Below are 9,201 nucleotides of genomic sequence, written 5' to 3'. Positions count from 1 at the left end.
ACTACTGTCTCCTGCTGAAGCACCAGGCTGTCCTTTTCCCCCCTGCTTCCTTCACCTGAACAGCCCACAAGCTCTGGCTGAGCCTTTCCGAGAACTGCTTCCTTCAGAAGGGAAGCCAGGATCCGCAAGTTACTTGCAAGCCTCATGCCTAGCGTAGAGTGCATAGGGATGTATGTCATCTAAAAGCAAAAAGCACATGAGCTGAGCTTATTGTATAAAAAGGGTTAGTATCAGCTCTGAACATGTGAAAAACCCAGACACCTGAACTGGGTAGCAGCTGGGAAATCTGCTTCTGCAGTACACAACTTTGGCTGGCTCAGCCAGAACAGCAGCCCCTTCTGCCATCCACGTTTGCAGGTGGATGCAAAAATACTGCAGCTTTACAGAATGGACAGGCTCTTCTCTCTCATAGGGCTGATGGCTGCTAACTTTCTTTGTCCAGATCACAGCTATTGCTGGAAAAAAAAGAAAAAAAAAAAAAGAAGAGAAAAAATGCTTGCTTTTGCAAAAGCAAGAAACAGGTCTGACTTCTCCCTCCTGGCTGGGACTTCAGTCAAGGCCAGCACAGTGAAAGCCTTGTTCTCCCCTGGAAGTTCAAGATAGTTTTGTTTAGGGGAAATAGAGGCTTCAGCAGCTGCTTTTTGGTAAAAGGAACCTTATAGACAATAGGTGAATCATCCCCAAAAGCAGTCACTTGACATCAGCCACAAAAGCTTCCAGCCTCATGATCAACGAGCCCCTCTGAACTAATACAGGAAGAATTACGATGGTATTTCCCTGAAGCGTGGAGCTGCGCCTCTCCCTTTTTCCTGAGAACACAATTACAATTCCATCTCCCACTCCCTTCAGCTCTGAATTGCCAAAGTCTGCAACATGGTAAAACGTGAACAGTAGATCATAGGACTTGTCCCGTCTCAGCACCTGGTAGTGAAATCCATGCTGGCCTCTTTCTTTTTCTTTGACCTTAGACTTCTTTTTAGCATGTGACTGCATTAACCTCAAAGGCAAAGCTGTTGTTTTTTTCTGAGACACAAAGGAAAAGGAAGCACCATTAGTTCAACCCCAAAAGGCAATAAACAGCACATGCTATACCTATTTGTGTGTCCACCGAGGGTTTAAAAAGCTGTGGATTAATTTTTGAATACATCTGTGGAGGGGACCAAGCCTGAAAAAGCTGGTGGGCACCAGCCTAGAGAAGCAGGGTCCAACTGTCTGCAAAGGCTCTCTTGCAGATTCACCTCCTAACAGTGTTTGGGTTAATGTTTCATATGTAATATCATAATTGCAGACGTGCAGCTAGACACTTTTCAAACAGATTCATCATGATTTAGGTTCTCTACCATTTTAGCTTGCAAACTGGCCTAAATAAAGATTCCATGCAGTTCACACGCAAAACAAACTTCAGGTGAAAGCGGAGATGTGAAGCAAAGGAAAGGCAGATCTGCTTTAATCTTCAACCTTGTCCTAAATATAAAATAAATAACAAAGCTGTAGTGAACAAAGACCAAAGGTAGCATGGAAAAAAACCCTTTGTTAATGACACCATTCTTCTGGGACATGTCCCCACTGAATCGTGCACAGCTTAATTACTCCAGTCTGATCCAGAATGATGACTCACATGAGCAAACAAGTGAGCCAGAGATGCTTGTGAACCAGAAGGGAGAGACCATGAACTGAAACTATGGAGGCTAGGACTCAAGTGACCCTGGACCTTCGCAGAAGTCATGGGGAGGTTTAATTCTGGAGAGGACAAGGAAGAGGCAAGGAGCAGTGCTCTGCTCAGGCAACAGGATGCACGCAATGGAGGTTTTTGTCAGCTACATTTTGACACATAACCACTTTGTCTCTTCTAACATGCTGTCATGGAAAAGAAAGAACTGATAGTGGGCTTGGAACATAGCATTTCCTTTCCAAAGAAACTAGCATTAACTGTACTAATCCACAGTGATTTTTTTTCTGCCAAGTATTATTCTTCACTTTCAGACTCTAGAAGCCTTGTCTGGACTCCTCAACATAGACCTGCAGTATAATAAAAGAGGGTGGTACAGATAGCTTTCCAAAAGAGAAAAGAGCTCCTTCAACAGCAGCCATGCCATCGCCCTCCAGTGTTTTCAGTAAGAGTGGCTTGTTTCAATATCAGCTTGAAGTAACCATGGCAGAGACGGGATGTTTGGTTTCAGAGAGCAGGCAGTAAGTTTATATTGTCAGAGCAAACACTTGGGACTCCAGATCACAACATCCCTTGTTGTTTACAGAGTGTGTTATGCCAGAATCGGACGCGAAGATGCACTTCACAGTAACAAAAGAGGACAATGCCATTATCCTGCAATTGTCAACAGTGTTACAGTGCTGGAGACTTTAGTTCAATATTTGCCAAGCAGTAAAATGAGCAATGCCTGTCAGTTTGTTGACCTAGATGCATCAGTTACTAGAAAAAGTATATTGAGCAGACAGCAGTTGTTTCAATTGTTGGGGGCCAAATTCCAGCCACAGAACTAAGTGCTATTGAGTGACATTCAGATTAACAAGAAAATTGTTGAAATCTTGTTCGGGTGCTGTCACCAGGATGCAACAAACAAGTGTCCTTATGTTGAGACACTTTCAAACCAAGTGTAACAACAGTTTTGTCAGAGCCAGGCACTACAACTCTTGCAGACTGAAATTCCAAGGGGGATTTAAAATGCTGTACACATCCTTCCTAGAAAGGCTGAAAACCTTAAAAAAAAAAGTTACCTTCATCTTAATGCAGAAGGATTGTTGTGGCTTCATTGACAGATGTTCTGCAAGCTTTAGGCTACAGCAAATGTTGGCACAGTGGTACATTTGTACCAAACCATACTTTTGTTCAGTCACCTGCGTCTCAGCGCAGCCAGGAAGGCTTCAGCTGGCTATCCCTGCTGGGAAGGCTGAGGGACCTGGGAAAGCGCCTGCCCTTGCCTTACACCAGGGCAGATACAGGGAAGATTAGTACTCCGGTTGCGCGCAGTCCTGGGTAAGTGGCACAGACCCTAAACTAACAGCAGCCTTTCCCTTGCATTCAGTGTGACACCTCCCACTGCCAAATCACTTTATTACTGATCTGTAGCTGCAATCTGTGCACAGGAGAATGACAAGCCAGTAGAATGGGCTTGTGCTAGATGACAGGACAGAGCAAAAAGTACTGACGCTAACATTTCTGCAGAGAAAAAGCATGCAACACCACAGAGTTAAAGCAAAAAATAAAGCGTGTTCTCCTCTGTTTACTGCAGGCACTGCTTCAGGCCTCAAAGGGCTGACAATGCTCAGACTTCAGCTGAAGAGCTGACAATCATCCCTACCCCACCACGCTGAACGTGCAACTTCATGCCTGCAGGTAGTCTGTCAGAATCAGGACAGTGAGAATCCCTCTTCGCCCACACCCCAGTGAAAGAGACAATTTTGCAAAAGCTGGTTTGGTGAAACCTGGTATAGACCCTGCCTTTGTGCTTCACTTGGGAAAAGCTGGCAAAATACTTCTCCCCATCTTGCCCAAGGAATCTACCTTTCACAGAGCATCCCCTGCCACTCACTCTCCTCTGTGTCCTGCATCAACCACATACTGTGACTGCTTCTAACTGGATGGACTCTACACACTGGGTGTTTACTAACTAGCAAGCACACCAAAACAGGCATGACAAATACCTAGTATATTAAAGGCAGAGGCCCACCAGTTGGCTTCAACCCATGCTTTCCTAAGACAATGCACATATGTCACAGAGATTCCTCTCCAGCTTATCCAAGCTCTCAGAAAGGCTTTTCTTTACATTTTAAAAGAGGCCTCGGATGCTAAGATACCATTCTGCTTTCTTAAGTAATGTCACAAGACTTCTGGTTTGGCCACACAGTTGCTCTTTAGAAATGAAAAGGAAAGTCCGTGCTTCTGCTTGGGACAAGTGGCAAAAACACTGCAATCTTTTTTATAAAGAATGGAGGGGAAAAAAGAGGAGGAAAAAAAAAAGTTCAGGAACTGAGTTCAGTCACTCTGGGAACCCAGCCTTTATGTACTGTTTACCAAAAGGATGAGCTGGGGAAAGGGGTGAGGGGCAAATGTGTGCATTAGGTCTCACCTGCTGATTCTCAGGAGTCATGAATATTCTTATAATCCCCGTCTCTTGGCCCGACAGGCTACAAGCCTTTTCATCACAAAGCTCGATTTGAGGATCTGGGAGTTGCTCTAAGCTTCAGCAAGTGGTAGAATATTCCCTTGTTTCCACATGAAAACAGCCTCTTGCCACAAACCACTCTCCAATGTTTCTTCTCTGTTACTCATCTACTAATAGCATTTGTCTTTCAGACTAGGTTAGATACTTAAATAAATTCTGTTCTGGGCTATGCAGAGATGAGTCAGCAAGCCACGATTTCTGAGGTATTCAGCATGTTTTTTTCATGGCATACATAGTACATATGCTGAGATACGGGTCTATTTATAAAATGTACTACACACTTGTAGCTAAAACCAAGACACCAGAAACAAAACTGAAAAGGGACATGAGCAATAATGTGAATTATACCGTATATTTTTCAAGCCAGACGGCACTATTGTAAGCATCTAAGCTGACCTTCAGCACATCACAGGCCAGAGAATGTCACCTGGTGTGGGCATAATTTACATGCCAATAGGGCAGAGGAGGACAGGGAAGGAGGTTGTGCTGGCAGGAAAAGCAAACAGGGCATATAAAACCATGTAAAAAAGCAGTGTACAGAGATAAACATTCACAAGAGAACCTATGGCTAGCTGTACTTCCATAAGCCGTGTTGAATTCTAATTTTCAGGCACCAGGCAATAGAAAATTATTTTCTTTTACTGAAAAGGGAAGTGTTATCTCCTCCAGCTGAAGAGATGGACTATGCATAAACTGACAGGAGGGAAAAAGCTTCCCTTTTTAAACGGGAAGCTCTTATTTTCCTTATGGCAATAGTATCCAGTGGCAACCAATCTTAGGCCATGAAACAAACATTTAACAGCTTAAAAAAAAGCTTCCTTGAAAAAAGATCTAATTGATCAGAGCTGCCAGATAAAAGTCAAGATAAAAATTAATCTTTTGTCCACTGGTTAGAGCAGAGTACTATAGGATAAGAACAAAAGGGATAGCATTGCCTTCCTGGTTATTGGTGGAGGATTTGTTAAATTTTTAGTTATTGATATATATTTTTAGAGGGCTTTATACAGTTAATATTCATGCTGGTCTTGCTTATGAGAAAGTAGGCAAGGCCTCACACAAAGCTATACATCATCAGTACTGGAACCCTGTGAAAGTTTAAAATGTTTTAGCAAGAAATCTGGGGGGTGGGGCAGGGAAGCTCTTCTATTTGGATGAAATATTTAGTCCATAATTAGTCCTAAACTACAAAATAACTTGCACATGCAACTAGCTTTCAGGTTAGGTGGATGTGAGATTACAACTGTTAGATGAACTCATTTTCCACCCGAGATATACAAACATACCACAGAGGAATCACAAACGAAGCATGAGCAGAGGTTGTTGTGGGGATGCCCTGAATCTATGCAGGATGTGGAAGTTTGCTTTTCAAGCTTAATACTACTTATTTCTTAACATCTCATTATCTTGTAGCTCTATAGGCACATGCAGAAAATATGTTATGCATAGGCATCAATATGATAGACATATCCCTTGCGTCTGTACATTCAAGCTACAGTCCACCAACATAAAATCATTAAAATACTTAGATTTTTTTTAATGCAACACTCTTACCTGGGGTATGACCGTCCTCTTTCATCCCTTTTATGTCTGCGTCTTTCATACCAACTCTGAGGCCTGATGTTCTTGCAGATTTGTCCCACTGTCTGCTTTAGCTTGTGGAAGCCTTCTGTAAAGCATACGTGCAACACAAAGTGATGGGCCCAAACAATAAACAGGCCTTTCACTAGATTTCTGCTGGGCTAAGTAGATGGAGATTGCATGTATGCTGCTGTGGCAGTTCAAGTTACTCAGAACATTTCTCCTCAGCAGAACACCTCCACGAATACTGAAACAATGTAGATTGGTTCCTGTTGTGGTTTACTTATGATTTTCACTTCAAATACAGCAAACTTACTGCTATATACAATTAAGACTTGGAGGGAGTAGTATTTTTGTGTTATGTTTGATACTTTAGGAATTCATTACTCAGGAGGTAAGAACAACCCTCCGAACATATGGCACTGACAGCGCAGAGGGCAAGCATGACTATGCAGGATAGCTATGGTGGTATTCCCACCTCACATTTTGCTACTGATAACATTCCTCCAGTCTTCCTTCTACAAAAGTATCTTCAAGGATACGCAGTTCTGGTATGAAAGGTCTCATGACTCCTAAGATTCAGTCCTGGTATGTGGGAAACCATTGCTGTCCTTACCATCAAACACACACATGATCCAAGATCAAACCCTAAACAAACCAACATGACTCTCTTCAAACCTAATAAGTGCTCTGCCAATTTCAGACATAGGTCTGAAATACTCCTTTGCAATCCACTGTTTTCTAGTGTATGCTGTACTGAGCTTTTGCCTCAGCTTCAGCTTCTTCCCTATTAAAACACCTAACACTGGGCTGTTCAAAGGTTGTTCTTTGTTTGCTTCTTGTCTGCTCTTAAGACAGATGTTTCAAGGCATGAGAGAGGACATAAACACATGCACACTGGGCGGGGGGGGAAGGTGTCCAGGTGTTTAAGCAATGCCAAATGTGAAAGAATTCCAATTCACTGCTTTCTCCTTTAATCTGGCAATTCCAAGGGACCAAGCGTGTCACGACTTGTACCCAGAACACTTTCTGCTCGGGTGAGTTCAGACAAGGTCTGCATTAACTCCCCAACCTGCAATAAAATTATTTGAAACAAAAGGTTCAGATATGTCCCTTCCCCTCCAACAAGCCTGGAAACAAATGGTACAGGAATGAGGTCAGAAAGGAATCATCCGCCTACCATACCGCTGAATTCATTTACCTACCTCAGAGCCCATTCAAGGAAAGGGGTGGGATGGGGAACAAGGGATGATATAAAGCAGAATGAAGCTCTGGGGTCGCTCGCTACATTACAAGATTTGACAGGCCTTTGCCAGCCTTCAGCTTCTTTGTGTCTTTCACATAATAGAGAAACACAAACTGAGCAGCCTGTGATCTGGGGGTTGCACTATTAGACGGAGCAAACCCTTTGCAAATGCTAATAGTATTGTAGCATCCTGTCAGGCAGTGACACAAAAAAGGATGTTGATTTTCACATGAACCAGAACAGACTCATTGTAAGCAAGGTTGCAATGAATGTTCCATCTCTAAACATCAAAAGCCATAGGCAATTGGCTTGTGGATATGAGGCAAAATACTGCTTCAAATGTTCTTAAATATAGGGGGCATACTGTTACCTTAACGCTTATTTCTTGAGGCTAGCAAAGAGAGAACAGTTGCTTGAAATGGAAGTGAAAATGATCTTTGGTTATGATTTCTGTAGTGAAATAATTTCTAGATCTAAAGAGGTTTTTGTTGTGCAATCTTCTGTATTCCAGCAGTCTGGAAGAGAAACATGAATGTCCAGATTCAGCCAAGGGTAGAGTTTGTGTCATTTCCAAACAGTAAGGTTGATAGTAGTAGAGCACAAACAGAACGTGCTTGTCCTTTACAGTTCTAAGGATGTGGCAGCTGTCAGTCTTGTCCAGTGACACCCAGCTCTTTCCTGAAACAAGTCTCTAAAATGTTAAAGAGGATACAACACTTAAGTTATTTCTGTTATAAAACTTAATATAAAATACCCTTTTAACTCAAACTTCACATCTTCCCCTATATTAGCAATGGTGTAATCCAAGGTGTTAATAAACACACCACTCCGATTAACCTTCAAAGAGTTCGTCATTGTCCTTTGGGTGAAAAACCTGAACGAAGCTCATCTTGTTGGTTGTCACTACCAAGGATAGTTCAGAAATCCATTTTAAAGTCAGAATGTGAAATCGCCACACGGGTTAGGATGCACTGCTCTGGAAGCCCTCTTAGACCCTACAGACTTCCAACAGCAGCAAATAAACAGCCTTCTATCAGTGTTCTGCAACAGAAACACAACCATTTGGAGCTATGCACAGTAAACAGCTTTTCAGCAGAAATGGCTAGAAATACTTCTGGAATTGGCCCTAGAACAGCACCTAGAACCAATTCCAGAATCAGTCCCACAGCCAATGGCAGGCTCTTTTCTGGATTCATCTCCAGAACCATGCCAAGAACCCCACCGAGAGTCAATTCGAGAAACACTACAACAGCTGCTAGACTCAACTCTCAGCCTTATTGCCACAATCACTTCTAGAGCCACTTCTGGAAACATTTCCCCACTAATGGCAGCAACCTAAGAAACTTATCCAGAGTCACTTTCAGAAATGTTTCTAGAACAGTTTGAGGTTGGCTCTAGAGTTGTGTCACAAGCCATTCCAGAAGCACTTTTAGAACTATTTCCTGAATCCCTTCTACAGTCAAAACTAAAATAATTCCTGTGATTTTTAGCATTTCTTACAGAACAACAGCTTGGATAATTTCACCTTCTGATGTGCTACAGCACTGAGGTGATGTCAGATGCAAGCAAGATTTGTGTACACAGAAATCTACATGGGTTTTCCATTCCAGCACCACAGCATAAACAATCATTATAATCTCTGTATCCTTTCACCTTCTTCCCTTTGTTTCTGTATAGTATTTTCTACTGAGGAATTCTTGACAACAGCCTTGTTCTGTAAAAGCTCTGTGATCACAGCCATATAGAACATATAGGACTTTTGACAAACTACAGCTCTAAGAGTTATCTGACTGTATAGCACCTATCTTGCAAGGGCTTTACAATGCATTTTATTTATCTTACTGAATAAAAACTAGCAAGTGATTGATCATCATCTGTAAAGATTTCTGCAAGGGAAGATGGATTACTGAACTAATTACAAAATAGAACAGGATCCAATAGCTCTAAACTGACATAAAAATAAAATAAAATAAACAAGTACCTTGGAGACGGTAAGTCACTGCAAGGGCATCCTATCAAGTAAAGTGATAGATTTAAGATTCAAGATTTAAGATTGCTTGAAATCTTCATGTCAAGATGAAAGTAGTTTTTTTTTTTTTCCTTTAAGCCAATTATTAAGCTCTGTAGAAAAATATATTTATTTCCATTATGCAGGTGATCAGAGAGTGTTCATAAAATGTCTCCTAGCCTGAAAAT

Source organism: Nipponia nippon, unplaced genomic scaffold (genome assembly GCF_047370975.1).
Source record: "Nipponia nippon isolate SJK-2023a ecotype South Korea unplaced genomic scaffold, ASM4737097v1 scaffold_7, whole genome shotgun sequence".
In the NCBI taxonomy this organism is placed as follows: domain Eukaryota; kingdom Metazoa; phylum Chordata; class Aves; order Pelecaniformes; family Threskiornithidae; genus Nipponia; species Nipponia nippon.
The sequence above is the reverse complement of the archived record's forward strand: the minus strand, read 5'-3'. Positions refer to the sequence as shown.